At 47.1% G+C, this 16,634-nt stretch overlaps 1 protein-coding gene across 9 annotated transcripts in view; it reads right to left on the bottom strand.

The window, feature by feature from the left end:
• The window catches only part of LOC121588067 (octopamine receptor), a 29,399-nt gene that overhangs the window by 9,906 nt on the left and 2,859 nt on the right, over positions 1–16,634 (bottom strand). The window lies entirely within an intron of this gene.

Genomic DNA, 16,634 nt, shown 5'->3' with positions numbered 1-16,634 from the left:
CACTGGCGTGCTGGTGCTCGTATATATAAACAGCAGAGAGCACTAGGGGTGGTTTTAAAAGCGGCTGCCACTTGGCGTTGGTTAATGCGCCATGTTTGTGTGGCCGACGCGCCTAAATAAATCGCTGCCGGGAATGATTAAGATTATTAGCTGCGAACAACGTATCTGCGGTGCCGTGCCGGTGGACGGATGAGGCAGCAGCCGGAGGCTGGCGGTGGTGTGTGGTGCCGCGCGGGAGCTCGTTCGAGCGTGTTCGGTACGCTGGCACTGAGGCTTAAGCGTTGCGAGCAGTGTGCGTTGAGTGTTTTAACGTATCGTATTCTTCGGCTCCGGTGGTGTGGTAGTTGGATCTTTTGCGCGTTGTATCTCGGAAGCGTGCCCTTTCGCTAGCAGCAAATGATATGATGCCCCGGGATGACGACAGAGAGATTTACGATGATGAACGGGAGTGGTGGTGGCAGCGTGTGTAAGATCTGGTGGGTGGTACGCATCAACCTTCCGTTTTTCGCTTCGTGCTGATTCTGTTGAGACACCAGGGTGCACGAGGGTAAATAGTAAACAACGTATCACTTGGCGGCCCCGAAGTGCCAAAAGTGCCGAATCCGATCGAAAATAACGCAATCTTGGGGCGGGGAGGTCTGAGGGTGGAACGATCGATCGGAGTCCCACAGTGAGGGTCGCTTTCATTTTTTCGGGCACATTTCCATCCTTCTCGTCAGTTGCCCGTGACGTATGGCACAATTGACGGGAGGGATTTTCCCGTTTCGAAAAAAAAACACTTTTAACCTTTTTAAGGAATGAAAAACGGAACAAGCGGGTGAAAGTGGAATGTATATGTCCCTTTTTGCTTGCGGGTTTAAATTTGTTGCCACAGTTGTTGCTGTTGAATTGCTTTGCTGAACGAGAAATGCTACAACCTTTTCCCGCTAACACTTGAGAGTTTTGTCGTGGGCGTTTGGTTATATTAAATTCCCGCAAAACCGACGGCCTTGTCCGTCTTTCTTGTCCGTCTGATCAAACGTGCGTGAGCTGTGAGTGCTGGAAAAGGAAATTAAAGTTTTCCACTCAACACGACGGTACGTGACCATCGGTCCGTTTCGAGGGGGGGCGAGGAGTCTGCGTGACAGCAGAGTGGAAAGTTTTGCTGTAAAGATTACCATATTTTATAGGCAGCTCTCGGTGCAGCAGAAACGGAATTGAGAGCAGGGGAAATGTACTATTTCGGTCCGCTCGTTTTAGTAGTTTTAGCACACACACACACACACACACACACAGCTTCCAGAACAATCAACCGTCGGCACGCTCGGATCTTTTTTGCAGCAGAGTGCAGCAGAGCGCGGTGGCACGTTGGCATGCACCCGGGAAGCGATCGCTGATGGGAATGATTTTATTGACAAAAGTAATCAGCGTTCAGCTGCCAATTTGCACTTAGTTTTTAGTGTCCGCTAGTGGCGCGCTGGAAGGACGGGGTAATGTTTGCGATAGTGACTCGGGGAGGGGCGAACTAGTTTGGGCAGTGCAGTGGCGTACACAGTCGAATTGAACCGTTCGAGATGGTTGAGGGTCTCGATTATGCGAATGCAATGAGTAAGTGACTAGATGACAGACATAACCTTAACCGTTATGTGCTAAACATCGAGTCGTTTGGTATTTTTTTCGTAATAGCCCATAGTTGTAGAGATGCTCAAGTTTCACAAAGTATGACAAGTGTTGGTAAAAGAATTTCACATCGGTTGTACAATGTAATATCTAGCTGCCATTATCGCTTCGTTCTAAGTTAAGCTTCTTGTCAATGGTCACCTTCTACCTAATCTAGTTCTACTTTTTATCCAAACCAAGGTGACTAGGACTTACTGACTGTCTGGGATTATTTTGTCTATTACTTTGGGGTCGCCATGATGGACGGGGATTTGTATGAAGAGATCGACTTGATGATTTGCTGAGGACTCACCATCTCCTCTCGGCGTTGAAATGTAGATTTATTAAGCTCTAGCATAATTTGAAGACCTAGCAGACAGAGTTTTTATTCATTTTTTGACTCCATGAACGACACAAAACCCCCTTACAATAAAATCAACTACTTATGTATGGGCGTTTATTTGCATTTTTCACGCCACTGTACAAAGTGCTTATCCTTACAAACTGGACGGGCATAATTCGACTCTTTTAGAACTTACTGATGTGTAGCAATCAGTGACAAAACAATAAATTAACCGCAAAGGTTGTTTTATAATATGCACTGACATGAAGGAACAATCATATGAAACAATGATGAGAAAAGGACAAACATGTTGATCCTCATGATTGAATTTATCAGACCATTACATTCAACATAATTTGAGATAAGAAAGACTATTAAAATAATTGCTGTTTACATGACGAGGCCACACGTTGATTTTGATAAAATCTTCCACGCAATTTACATAATCTACCCATGTTGAAGCTTATACGAGTAATGGGGACGTAATCGCTAGCGTAATTTGAAGAATAAACTAACAAAAAATACAATTTTCGCTTAACAAGTCATTACATGTTTTGCTAGATTTTCCTTGAACATCAAGTCGTTGGGAAAAATTGAGTTATTTGGGATTTAATATAAGGTTGAAGAGCTTCAAAGAGAAACAAGCGACAAGCTTTGCAAAACAACTATAATATCATGCTTAATTTCACAAAAAAAGTTGTCAGCACTAAATGCTTAGATAATCGACCCAAGTATGTTTCGTGTGGAAATTGTGCCCCGTCCCCAAGGAGCACCATCTGCATGTTGTCCAATTAAGTAAAACTATCCCCGGGGAACGCTTTCGGCAACGTCCGCACCTGCGAGCTCCTACAGCACCGAACATGTCCCAAACTCTGCATAATAAGGTAAAAGAAACTGTGACACTTTTATTAGATCATCAGAACGTGATCAAAGAAGTGTGCCTGTTATCACTATCCTTGGGGTCCTTGGGTCGGTCCAGTATGTGCAACCCAGCTCAGCGTACAGCTCAACGTGGAAACTTAATATTGCACGCTGTGCGCCGTTTGCCGATATGATCTCGGCCCGAATTCTTCCACATACGGCAGAGCTGCTGACGAGGAGGATGTTTTGCCGATTCAACCCTAAATGATTCCCGGTGCACGTGCACACGATACGATAATGATGAATCCATCCGTCCGGCAGGGCGTGCCGCAATGCTCAACATTTGGCAGCAAAGAGTGATGTGTGCGACCCTGCTAAGATCGTTAACCTTCACAAGCAGGCTGCTGGGTGTGTGCACACGCGTGGGAAAAAAGGGCAAGAAGTGCATTTTACCGCACTAATGAAGTTGTTCGCATCGATGCGAGTGCCAAAAAGATTGGCCGATGTTTTTCAGACACTTTTCACGCAAACAACACCCCCAAACTAAGGCGAAACGAGCGGTGCTGGTGGGTAGAAGAGGGGGCAAGTTTCGTGACAAGAAGCAATTTCGACGTTGTGTTGGCCTGGTATGTGTGTGTGTGTGTGTGTGTGGCGAGGCGAGGCGAATCATGATGGGCAACCGTATCGTAGCGCACGTAATGAAGTGTGATGTTCTTTGATGCAGTTTGCTGCTCCTTGTACATCAACCCGTCCACGAAAAGGGGATTGCACGGGTGGTTGCGATTGGCGTAAAATGCGCACGAATAGCAACAAAAGCACGGCAAATGGTTACAAGATCATGAGCAGCAATACCCCCCCCCCCCCCACCCCTGTCAGTGTGGGACGGTTGGTCGAGATTGACACCTGTGGTGTGTGTGTGCGAAGGTTCATTCTTTTCGGTTCGGAATTTATCTCACACGGCTCCCGCCATCTTCTTTTCCCTACAATGCACCGGCTCATTGGCAGCTGACACGGTGGTGCCAGCGTGTGCCCCCCCCCCAAATCGAACCACAAAACAGCCTTCATCGTTGAGTAGGTGGTAGTTTATGAGCGTCGTTTTGTGGTCGACACCGTTTGATTGGTTCAGCAAACAGACCGCGTATCCGTCTGCTGCGCTGTTGATGGGGTTTTCGATGGCAGCAGGATGGATGGTTGCCAAAAAAACGAAACCCAGTAGCAGTAAACAAAGATCGTTACCGGTGGAAAACCCAAACTCTCGTGTTGATTAACGCGAAAAGTGAAGGGCCACAAAAGTTTTCTTCGTGCCCCGGTGGTCGTGGCAGCGGTGCCCATAGCAATCTGCTTTTATGGAGCTTGCAGTGCTTACCCCGCACTCTAGCAGTAAAAGCGTTTGATGTGTGGTGGTGAAAGAAACCGAACGAAACTGGCCAATTCAATCGCTCGTGGCCCGCCCCCCCCCCCACTCTCTCCTGGATAGATGAGGCCCTATGATCCACTGGTGGCCGGCCGGCGGCTGGCTGGTGGTGGTGCTAGTGTTTGTCATCATAAAATGGTCACAATTTATTGTTCGCATCATAAAACATGAATTATGATTTGCTCTGCTCGGGGGAAAATGAATTGTGAAGAGCGAAATGGGTGAAAGATAGTGGGGTGAGGCAGCACATAAAATGGGTTTGATTTTCTACCTCGTTTATGGGGTGAAGAAAATCAATCGAAGTGAAGCGGCGGGGAGGCGTGAAAAAACGGGGTGTGATTGAGCGGGCTGAGCTATCCATAAGCTTTCCACGTGCAATAAATCATAGATTACTGGGCTCAGCTTGGCATGAATGGCGGAGCGGGGAAACACTGGGAGGCAAAAGGCGGCTCAAGCGAGGTGAATCAAACCTTCATCAACGTTACAAATGACTGTAAAACTGTTGTTGCCCGTTGATTTCTCTTTATTATGCTGTGTGCGTGTGAAGGGTGGAGCAGCAGTGCACACGGCTATCATCACGAGCGGTCGTAAATTATGCGTAGGGCAATAAATTAAAAAGGAAAAAGCATAAATGTTGTTAAACTGTGTGTTGGTTGCGAAGAAGAAAAAAAAACAGACAAGGAAAGCTTGTGCTCACCATGGTAGAAGCTAATCAGGAATCGATTTTCAAAGCACAATGGATAACGATTTTTCGATTACGTTTACACGCACGGTAAGCGAAAGGCCACAGGAAGAGGGAAAACGGAGACATTAATAGATAACATTTCCCTTCACTTTAGGTTTTATGTTTGCTCCGTCCTGCCTGGCAGCTATGTTTATGGCGCAAACGGACAAAAAGAGGATGCAACATGATGCACATGATGTGAAGGTGAGTCAGTGGATCGGGGTAAAAATGCACTAGTAAGTGGCCCTTTTCCCTACGATCCCGTGACCATTGCCTGAGCGGTGACGTTGATTTGCCGCTTCACGTGATTAATAAACGTCCACTCGATTCGCAATCAAAGCCAACCGATCGAAAGGCTGATTGGCTGATAGAGGAGGTTTTTTTTTGCTGGTGTTTAGCCGTCGCTGCAGGGCATCAAAAACGTGTGAAAAACGAAAGGTTGGCGGGCGGAAGCAGACATGAAGGCAAATGTTCCACTAACCGAGGTACCGTGGGAATGCTGGCAGTCGTTGCGATGGAATCCAGCACGAGTGTGTGAGTATGCTAAGCGCGCCCAGTACCGTGGGGTGTATAGCAAGTGGAAAAAAGCAGGAGGTAAAGCGAAAAGATAATGCGGTTGTCACGCAACGGCAAACTGCCAGTGAGTGGGCCAACACCCTTTTCGCCCTAGTTCAGCTCAGGTCCCGGTTTGGTCAAATGACCGGTCGTCGCTGGCGTGTGGATTAAGCTGAGCCGAAAAAAAAGGGAAAGAAACTGCTGCGCTGCTCCTCCCACCATCGATCCCCGCTGGAACACGCGGCCACAGGGGGTGGAGAAAACGCAATCGAGTAATCCCGCTTCATTTCCGTGAGTGCTCTTCTGTGTAAGCGCAGTGACATGTTTTTCCGGGCGGCGGTGATTTGTGGGGGATTTGGTCGTTCGTGTTCATGCGGCGAGCGACTGCAACACATAAGCCGGTGGAATTCTGGTTATGCAATGGGAGGTACGTTCACAGTGTGTTGATGGTAATGATGTGTGGGATATTGCTTGCCTTTATATCGGCAGTATTAAGGGAAATGCTAGGGTTGTAGTAATAATTTGGAAGCTAGTTCATGTACACATAAATCTCAATATTCTCGTTTTTGTTGCGGAAAAGTACAACCAGTTCGCGATGATTGCTCTAAAGCTGCACAGGCGACCTTTTTCTTTGTCTGATTACTTCTTCTTCTTTGGCACAACAACCGCTGTCGGTCAAGGCCTGCCTGTCTGTACCCACTCTAGTGAAGTGAGCTTGGCTTTCAGTGACTTATTGTTACCATAGCAGGATAGTCAGTCCTACGTATGGGGGCACGGTCTATTCGGGACTTGAACCCATGACGGGCATGTTGTTAAGTCGTACGAGTTGACGACTGTACCACCAGACCGGTCCTGATTGGCCTTGTCTGATTACTAATAGAAGTAAAAGAGTGCAACGACTATAGAAACTCATACAGTAGAACCTCGATTACTCGGGCAGCTTGGGACTGGACGGTTGCCGGTAAATTTATTTGCACGGATTATTGGTCCAAGAAATGTTAAATTCATATAAAAATTATAAAATTCCCTAGTTTTATGATTAATTCACTTTGAATCAATCGATTAATCGTTAGTAGTATATTATTTTAATCAAAAACTATCGGTTTATGAACAAAAATGAATTTCGAAAATACCACTAAACACTACAGAGCTGCTCAAATAACCTGTTGTCCACTTGTCTATCGGTGCAAATGTTCAAATGAACAGATGTCACATTTATGTGCACGGTTAAGCCGCCCGCCGGTTAATCCACCCCTGGATAATCGACGTTCTACTGTATATGGACTAAGACAGACAGAGCTCTCTATATGTGGACTAGTCGTTGTATACTAATATCGTCAGAACACTGTTCGGAGTATTGATGTGGGATCGGTCCTATGACGAGGAAAATGTACCACGGTAACGTCCTCAACACTAATGAAATTGGCTAAACTAAACTAAACAAAGACGATGTTTGTTTGAACGATGCTCCCAACGTTAATTTGTTACTCGTTAAATAATGCTCTAGCTGACAATAAAGGCCAGCCAATCTCACCCTGGGTTCAGCAATTATTTTTGGAAATGAACCACCTGCTTATCGGTTTTATCGCCAACCTCAAAGAATCCAATAAAACCAATTCGATCGTTTAAATAACCGTATTATGCCCCCTTAACGAGACCTGCCCGTGTCGTTTGCGTTTTTAATGGTATTACATTTGAAATTGATAATTCGTTTCCCAACCGTTTTGCGTGGGGGGGGGGGGGTTTCTCGTGTGTCCCGCACTCCTCAATCCTGTGGCCAACGAGCGATGCCTTCTTCTGCTTAAAACGGATTCACCGTTCCCCCGTTCAGCAGCACACCGGTTGATTTCTAACTTCTAGTCAATGCTAGAGCACCGCGGGCAGAGATAGAGCGAGAGAGATGAAGCAGTAGAATTCAGCAAACGTCATCATCATCGTCATCACGTGGCAATTGATTGGAATGCAAGACGCGCAAAGGCAGCGGCCGTCAATTTAATTTCGCCCTTCACTTGACGGCATGAATTGAATCGCCGAATGACTTGTCTGCTGCTAACAGCTTATCAAACACTCCGCAGAATATATATTTCTCTCTGGCACTCTCTGTGTGTGTGTGTATATATATATATATACATAGAGTCGTATGATAGAGAGATAGATCTGGCGGAATTTGAATGGCACTTTGGCCAACGAGCTGCTGGGTAGCGGATGGGGCGCGGCGGGGGAAATGTATTCGAGTGGAGAAAAAAGGATGGAAGTGACGTGGCATTTGGGTGGGGAAAAGAAGAATGTCGATGGTACACACCCACACCCTGCCTGCCCGGTGTTCTGCTACTTATCGGAATGTCATTCCAATCATTCCCGATGGTGTTCGGTGGTGCTCGTCTCTATTAAACGAACGTCTCTGGCCTTTCCTTTCGCTGCCCGTCGCCCGTCGCCGAAGAGAGCAACACATGGGGCGAGTGAAAGTGATGAGCAATTTGGGGTGCGATTGAAGAGGGGGGGGGGAGGGGGGAAGGTCTAGGGTGCCGAGGGTGCAGAGATGCCTTTAATCTACTCGTTACTGTTTGGATGCTGGGTATATCCAAATACTGTGACATGGTGCACATACAATCAATAAATACAATTTTAGCTCCTAACCGGGAATGTTTTCGTTTCTTGGAAGGTCGTTGGTGGGTTATTGTTGTTGTAGAAATGTATCTGTGTTTTTTTGGTTTGTTTGTTTTGCTTTATCCTGCCAGAACAACGATTTCACTTTCCGTGGATGATGATAAATTGTTAAAGTTTGGCAACAGTTTTGCCCGGGCTGGCCAATTGTTGTTCGATTGTTAGAAAGTAAAATTATTAAAAATATTTAAAAAAAATTGCCCATTCATCCCGAACGCAACGCGGCAATGATTCTAGCCGTTTTGTGCGCAAAGGGAAAACTTTTTTCATTAAATATGCCGTGTTCGTTCTGATTAAGCGTGCACCACCAATTGGGCTTTCGAGTGGCAACAACAAAAAAGGGGGGCAATAAAGACCAGCAAAGAAGGAAAAGAAACCGATTGCACAAGCTATTTCGATTACGAGAACACGCTTCCACCCGGGAGCGCATCAATTTCGGATTTGGACAACGAAATAAAACCATTTCCACGTCGCTTATGATAATGTTTGCCGTTGATGATGATGCTGATGCTTTCGCGTAATGAATACGATGGGTCTATTTTGTCGCTTCGATGAACAGTGGACAGTTGTGCGAATCAATATTACACACACACACACACGCACGTGTGCACAGACAGATTCCACCCCTTGCAGCTGGAGGGATTTGGTCCTCGATTTCGTGCCAGCGTCCGATTTGGGTTCGGATTCATGGATGTGTCCGATCGTATTATGGGAACGGAGACGACTTATGAATAGCAATGGGCGTTATATTTTTGGTGAAATCTATCTTTTTTTCTGTGTGCCTTTATTGGTGCATGGGGTTTGTATCTATATTTTTTGTTAGTGAAGCTGTTTTTTTTCCTTTTTTGAGGAGCGATATATTGGTGTGAACGTGCTTTTATTTATGATTTTGCTTAGTAAAATCCAATTCAGAAAATGAGAATTTTTTCATGCACATAGTAACAGTGAAATCCCTTTTTCCAATATCTTCGTGCGTTGGTTTCGGCGATACGCGCTGGATGCTGGCCAAGGCTTTTCGCTTATACTTTCAATTTTCTCTCAGTTATGTTCCTCTCCCGTTCGTTTTTTTTTTGGTTGGTGAATGAGCTAAAAGCAGAAAGGGCTCCTTATGTAAAACGATCTTAACGAGATGGTTGTCCTTTGGGTGGTTTATGAGCATCTTGATAGATGAACTCTCGTCCCGTCCAAGGAAAAAGCGGCCCCAAAAGATAATAACCCATGATAGACGACGCACCCTCAGCCTGAGCTGAGAGGTTGTCTGCTGAGTTGAAATTTACATATCAAAATGAGGCGGCCCCCGGTGCGTGCGAGCATAAATGAACCTTGAACGAACGTTGTGCGCCGTACAGATTAGTCACAGATTGAACCTTTATGTAACTAAAAAGGGCATACAATTTAAAATGTGTTCTATAACTAAGTACTCTGGCCGAATACACTCCTTCTATCCGCTGCCGTAACAACAACTAGCCGGTTACGCCCGTTAGAATGCGCCGTTTGAGCCAGCGTGTGTGTGTGTGTGCTGGTCCAAAAACCAGCACTCGCTGGGGTTTATTTTGCCACACTTTGCACTGTACAACTTTAGCTCCATAAATGGAGGAAAAGTTGAGACACGTTTTCTCAACACCAACACCACCAGTGGCCGAGTTGCACCAAAAATTCAAGTACGCACCGGTGGTTTGGTGACCGCCAGGAAAAAAACGCTCCAAAATGCTCCAAAACCAACACTGTACCCCGAAATGTGTGTGTGTGTAAGTTGTTCCTTTTTTGAAACCACCACGGTTGGTTGCTTTTTTCCCACGCGGGATCGCTTCACGTCCCCCCCCCCCCCCAGTGTCGACCCTCGCTCTCTCCATACCGTCTTTCAACCGGCTAGGTTTTCTCACTTGCCATTTTAGTAGCTTTTTGGCACGTTTCCATACAACCACAGTTTTCCGGTTGCCGCGCATAGTTTTCCACCCATCCATCTGGCACTGGCGGTTTTACATGTGTGTCCGCAGCTCTCTTTTTTCGTTCGTTTAGTTTGTTTGGTCGGTTTTGCGTCATATGCCTTCCATGGTGGTGGTCATGAAAAGGGGGTAAAAAAGGGAATGTCAAAATGTTTGGTTTTTTTTTTTCAAAAGTAGCTCGCAACAAAAAAGTAGATGAGCTAAACTGCATACGTATGGTTAAAATCGTGTTTTTCTCTCTGCGACATTCGGCTAAATCAGTGTGGAAAGCAACACACACACAGAAAAACTGGCCCTTAAAAAGCCACTCAACGAGGACAAACTATGTGTGTGTGTGTGTGTGTGTGTGTGTGTGTGTGTGTGTGTGTGTGTGTGTGTGTGTGTGTGTGTGTGTGTGTGTGTGTGTGTGTGTGTGTGTGTGTGTGTGTGTGTGTGTGTGTGTGTGGGTATTGCAACATTGTATTAATTTCGGTATTTTTTCTGCCTCTCTCTCTCTCTCTCTCTCTCTCTCTCTCTCACGTGGTTTTCCATTCCATTCTGCTTTAATTTTCAGCTTCTGTCACGATTTTCAGGAGCTGGCAAACTTTATCCACACGCTGATTTCCCCTGAAGCATTAAGCCCCCGGTCCGGGTGGGAGAGAGGCAGCCCAACTTTTACTACCGCTCAGTGTGATATGAATTTTAAGCTCTCTGAGGTTCAGTCATTAGCCGTGTGCGACAGATTCTGCCTTTTTGTTGCAGCAGCAGCGTATGGGAAGGGATTACGCGTGCTCTGTTCCCATTCATTAATCATACCACTGGCAGAAGAGTGGGGGACGATTGGGGGGACGATGGTTGTCGATGGTGGGTGGAGTGGTGGGTAATCTGGGTGGATTTTGGAGCTGCCTTATGGTGATCCATGCCGTGACGGATCACTTGTATCTGTCTCATGCTGGCAGAATAATGATGCTCCCTTCACTTTTTGCTTTTTCCCTGGACGCCCCTGGATGTCCTGTAACTCCCACTCAACCGAGCTCGAGGTGAAAAGGACCTCAAAGTTTTCAACAAGAGATGATGCCAAATGCTGTCACGACAGCTAGAGGAAAAAAACGGAGAAATTAGAAGTGACATTGTGCATCTATAACACACACACACACACACACACACACACACACACACACAAACAGCGTGGAGCGAATAGGCGACAAATTAATTGCCAAACACGTGCACGCCTGCTGCTGTACGGTGGAGTGTGGGAAATTTTAAGCTGCCAGTTTCCGGCCTGCGCTCGCCCCTCCAGGAGTGAGTGTGTGTGTGTGTGTCACGAAGGAAGCAAAAGCACGAAAAAACCGGTTTGTTTCGGTAATTAATTTGCTTTGATTATGTGCAAATGGGCGAGGGGCAAACGTTCCTGCCGCCGCCCAGCGCCGCCTTCATGCGGGCTGCGAAAACTTTCACCGCGCACCGGACGTGCACAAGCGCGCCCCGAAAACGTAGGTGGTCCTGTTTAATGTTTTCCCAATTTCATTAGAGGAGTTTTTAAATTAGAATACTTTGCTAGGCGGCGTTGTTCGTTCGTGCTGGTGTTTGGATGCTTTTCCTCCGGTTCGCTCTCCGGTGCGTGCAGGGCCGTCCAATTATCCCACGTCTCCGGCGCAGCGCAAGATCGATCGATGGGTCGGAACTTTTGTGTCTTGGCTGGGCGGATGGGCGCCGCTCGTACGTTACGCCCCGGCAGAGCGGCATTTAATATCCTGCAAAGAGGTCCCGCAAGGTGCTGTTCCACAGGCCGAAAGGGGTTTGGATCGGGGGGCTCCCTACACCCGGCAGTGCACAAGCTGTTGCCGCTGCCAGAAGGTGACACGATATTGAATTAGATGTTTTGCCACCGACCTGGCCTGACCCTGGCAAGTCGGCTTCGTGCGTACGTCTAACCGCCGCAAGAAAACGGTCTGGCAGTCGCCTGCACGTCGCTTTGCCTTCACTCCGGTTTTCCAATCAAAACGCTCGAACCAGGGCGGGCTCATCCTCCGTTTTGCTGTACAGTGCGAAGACACTAGCATGAGATAAGGCTCTGCTTCTGGATGGCGATAAAGGCCACGTGTATCATGGGGTGGGTTTTGTGGGAGGGGGGGGGGGGGGTAGGTGATGGTAAGAACGAAACGAACGCAACAAGCGAGAAAGCGGCGAGGCAGATTAAGCTGCCGGATTTGTAATAGTTCCGATATTGCCTTCTCCGCCCCTACACAAACTCCCGACCATCGGCTTGACGTTTGACGCACACCGAGACTTCATTTCATCCAGAACACACAGAGAGACACATACACACACATTGACAGGGTATGTCAATATATTGGTTTTTGTGCCATGCGCCCTGTCATAAAACTCCCATTAAGATCATCACGCACGCGCTCGGTTACATTTAATTTGCCAACCGTTTTAAGGTTTTGAGGGCGAAAGCGGTTCCATGCGGTCACCAGTAGATGGTGCGCCTTCCTTCCTGCTGTTCCGTTCAATTGATATTGGCTTCCATGCATATGTACGTGTCCGTGTGTCATTTATTGATTGTGACATGAATGTGAAACGCATTTCCCCGTGTCCGTGTGTGCGTTTAATTGGGGTACATTAATATCAGTTTCAGTGGTCATCGCCGCTGTCAATAGGCATGAAATGTGAACACGCTTCCCCCGGCAGATAATACAGAATGTGTGTGTATGTGTGTGTGTGTGTGAGAGAGAGAGAGAGAGGGGTATGAAATATCGGTTCCCCGCTTGGCTAAGTCCTAATTACGATTTATTTGACCCGCTTCAATGCACCGGAAAGGGTGCATAAATAATGCTGAACGGGCATCGCTCGTCGCTCGAAGGAGGGAGCAGTGATTGGTTATGTTTTTGCTAAACTGACAGCGGCTGTCGTTTGGAAATCCAGACAATGCTGACCAGCTTCGGCGAAGGTCGGGCTGCTGGTAAAGACTCGGCATAGCCGTGACACTGACAACGCCACCCTTCGAAGGCTGTCACTGCGGACGTATATGCGTGGCCGTGCCGTGCACACGTTTAACCTTTGATCTTTCCCTGCAACGCCTCTTCGATGTAACCGGACTAGCGGGACCTAACATACGATGTTCTTTTAGTGTCCTTTTCCTCTCCCATGTTCTGGCTGTGTCTTGTCGATAGTTCGATCGATTCGGGCTTCCGATCCGATACGGATCGTGTGTGTGTGTGCGTGTGGTTTTTAAATGAATACTCTCACTTCCTTCTGTAAAAGGAACCGGCAATTTCTGTGAAATTCACTCGTCACTAGCCAAACAGCTGACTTGCAATAACTACCCTTAGCTTCTGTCAATTTCTCCGAACTAGTAACATGATAATGCCATCACTGGGTCCCGTAAGTGTACCATTTTCTCCGTAGATAAACGCCTTTAGTTTATTTTCGTGCACGTGTACCGAATCGACCCGCCACAGGGAATTTCTCTCCTGCGTTCTCACTCTCTCTCTCTCTCTCTCTCTCTCTCTCTCTCTCTCTCTCTCTCTCTCTATCTCGGCTTTCAAGGTTATCCGGGGTGCGGATATATTCAGCCTACGCACATCCTTCACCCAACAACTGCTTCAACTGCCGATGGGATGAAGGCTTTGGATGATGCTTTTTTAAAGCAACGCTCCCTCCCCGGACGGGACCGTACCCAGCTGGGCGTGTGGTTGGCGTTTTGCATAATTTCAGGCTTTAACAGCAGAAGCAATCGAGGCTGGCTCTTTTCCCAGCATCACATCCCAGCGGTGAAGCTAAAAATATGCAAAAGCTTGGACCGAATCCGTTCGCCGCCTGGGTAATGGCCCACCCTGCCCTCGCCCCTTTTTGGCTGCTTTCCCATTGACCGCGCACGGAAGGTTAAACCATTAAAGTGCCGTCTGCGTGAAACATGCACCCCCTTCGAAAATATACTGGAAAAGAATTTCCAACCCATAATCAGACGCAAATGGAGTTAATGATTTGCGAGTGGTGGCTAAAAATAAAAAGACACACTCAAATTTAGAGGTGGAAGATATATTTCCACCCACTGTATTGCTCTAAAATTAGCAAAAAAAAGGATAAGAAAAAAACATGCCGATCAGAAACGAGACATTTCCTAGAAGGAGGCTCATTTTCCCCGCACCACTATAACCGTGCCAACATCGACAAGGTGTGTAGTAGAATGTTTGCCCGGGAACGTGTAAAATGTTTGCTTGGGCAAAGTGTTTGCCGCTGGTCTACGGGCAAAACCGCCCAAACGAGGCCGTATTTTGCTACCGTCAAGTATGTGGGCAATGTGTAATGGACCCGCTTAAGGGGGGTGTATGGCGTGGCGAAGAAATTAAAGGCTCTTCAACCGTTGTTCTTTATCGCCGTACCGCTTTGTGCTTGCCAAACGCACACACACAAAAAAAAAAGAAGGTGCGGGGAGTTTGTTTGCTGTTTTTGTTTCTATACTTCAGCAAACCTTCTTTCCTTCTTGTGGGTGCACTTGACTCACTTTACACTTTACCCTCCACGTGTGTGTGTGTGTTTGTGACAGAGAAGCAACGAAACGGTATGGAGCAAAAACCCAACCCTTCCGGTAGGTTGCTCGAGTTCAATCAATTCCAGTGACAAGGGTTCGATCGTTGTCGCTGGTTAAGAGCTGACATACGCCGTGGTCAGCATGGGAAAGGGGAAATGGCACTGTTTTACCACAAACTAGAGAGAGAGACACACACACACGTACGGTTGTGTTTTGCATTGCGTGAAGCTAATTGAGTTATGGGAAAGAGCTTGGTGAAAGGGGTTTGATTGAAAGCTGATACTCGCAGGGCTCAACTCAACCGCCTCACCAGCAAACCCTCTCAGTGGGATGATACGATACACGCAACGCAACGAGGACGATCACGCTCGACTGCCGGCTTGAACAAGCGGAGGGGAGCTGAAGCAATAACATTAAAGAGCTGCGTATCGTTGTTTTCGACGCATTCAAAAGGGAAGGACTTTCTTAAACCAGGAACCGCCATTCCATGCTCCACATAAGGCGAGCAGTGCGCCCTGGGGGGCATCCTCCGGGGACAGATAACGTCAATGAGCGCGACTCATAATCTTCTTGCTGGCTCCGAGTAAAGGAAAGACGTCCTTAGCGCAGGAATGTTTCCCGCAACGTGTAGTAAATTGTCAAGTTTTATGGCTTATCCTCAATGCGGATGAATGTTTCGATACCCACAGCAGGACAGAACGCAAGCGATCAAATTTAAAGCAGATTACACTAAGCGAAACGTTAATGTAAACTTGGAAAAAGTGTCACACGTATCGCAAGAATGTGAGCCCGCGTGAAGTGTGGTTTATAAAAATGCGGGTCAAATACAACGCCTCGCTTTGGTCCCTGGAGCGTTGGAGGGTTTCGAGGACTTTATCTTCTTAACAAAATTCGCACAAACAAACGATGGAAGATAAAAAGGCGACCAGGTGAAATCCCCGACGCAACGAACGGGAAACAAATCGTTCGTTTTATTGTCATACTTCGCATAAACATCGTTTAATGTTACCACTGGCTCTAGTAAATCGAATAAGAATATACGGCTGCCCAGCAGCTCACAGTAACGACTCGCACAATATTGAACCTTGTTCGAGACGCCGGTTTCATTGTAGCTCACATGAAGCAACAAAAAATAAGAAGAAAAGTACGGCAAAATAAAACGAACGTGATTCAATATCGCTCGTCCACGATTCGATACCATCATGCCCTGCTGGGTGATGTTGTGCTTCACTCAAGCAGAAGCACCGAGCGGACACATCGCAAGCCAGCTCGGCAGCAACGACGGCAAAGAAAAGAGAAAGATTTTTGTAACGGAATTTGTATATTTCCTGCGTTGCTTTGTCCTGTTTCAGCGAGCGAAGGTCGGTGAGTGATAAAGCAAGTTTCATACACTGATCTCTTCTTGACACGGCGATTCGACCGAACGTCGTAAGTGAGGCAGTGACCAGTGGGCAGTTTGCCGGTTGCTGTTGCTGCTGCTGCAATATAGAATGAGCGTGTAAGCATGAGCAGCACTTTTCCGAGAACGAATTTCATCCCGTCACGTACCCACGAAAGATGCCTTGTCAGGCGTGTGTCTGGCCGCGGCTTGTTGAAAAGCGCGCGGAGGCAATCTGTTCAGTTTTTCTCGGGGGCCAACGTTTCCCAGCCGTCGAAGCGAAATCGCATCGTATCGGATCGATCGGTCATGGTTTCGCACAGACGGTTTAGCGTGTTGTTGATGCTGCGGTAGGAAACGAATTTAAAGCACTGGGTGAGTCAGAGTCAGGGGTCAGAGGAACGGACACTTTGAAATTGTTTCAATCAGTGTCAATGTGCAAAGCGAACCTGAAGTCAAACCGACCTGAAGTGTTTGTTTTTGACATTATGAGATGTTTTTGCCCCATTTCTCACCCAACCCCGACACACCAACGCACACTGTCGTATAGAAGCAATTTGTTGCCCAGTCGCGGCGGAGGTGTTTGTGTTTGGGT

Source organism: Anopheles merus, chromosome 2R, assembly GCF_017562075.2.
Source record: "Anopheles merus strain MAF chromosome 2R, AmerM5.1, whole genome shotgun sequence".
Lineage (NCBI taxonomy): Eukaryota > Metazoa > Arthropoda > Insecta > Diptera > Culicidae > Anopheles > Anopheles merus.
Note: the sequence above shows the minus strand (reverse complement) of the source record. Positions and strands in the feature narration are given on the sequence as shown.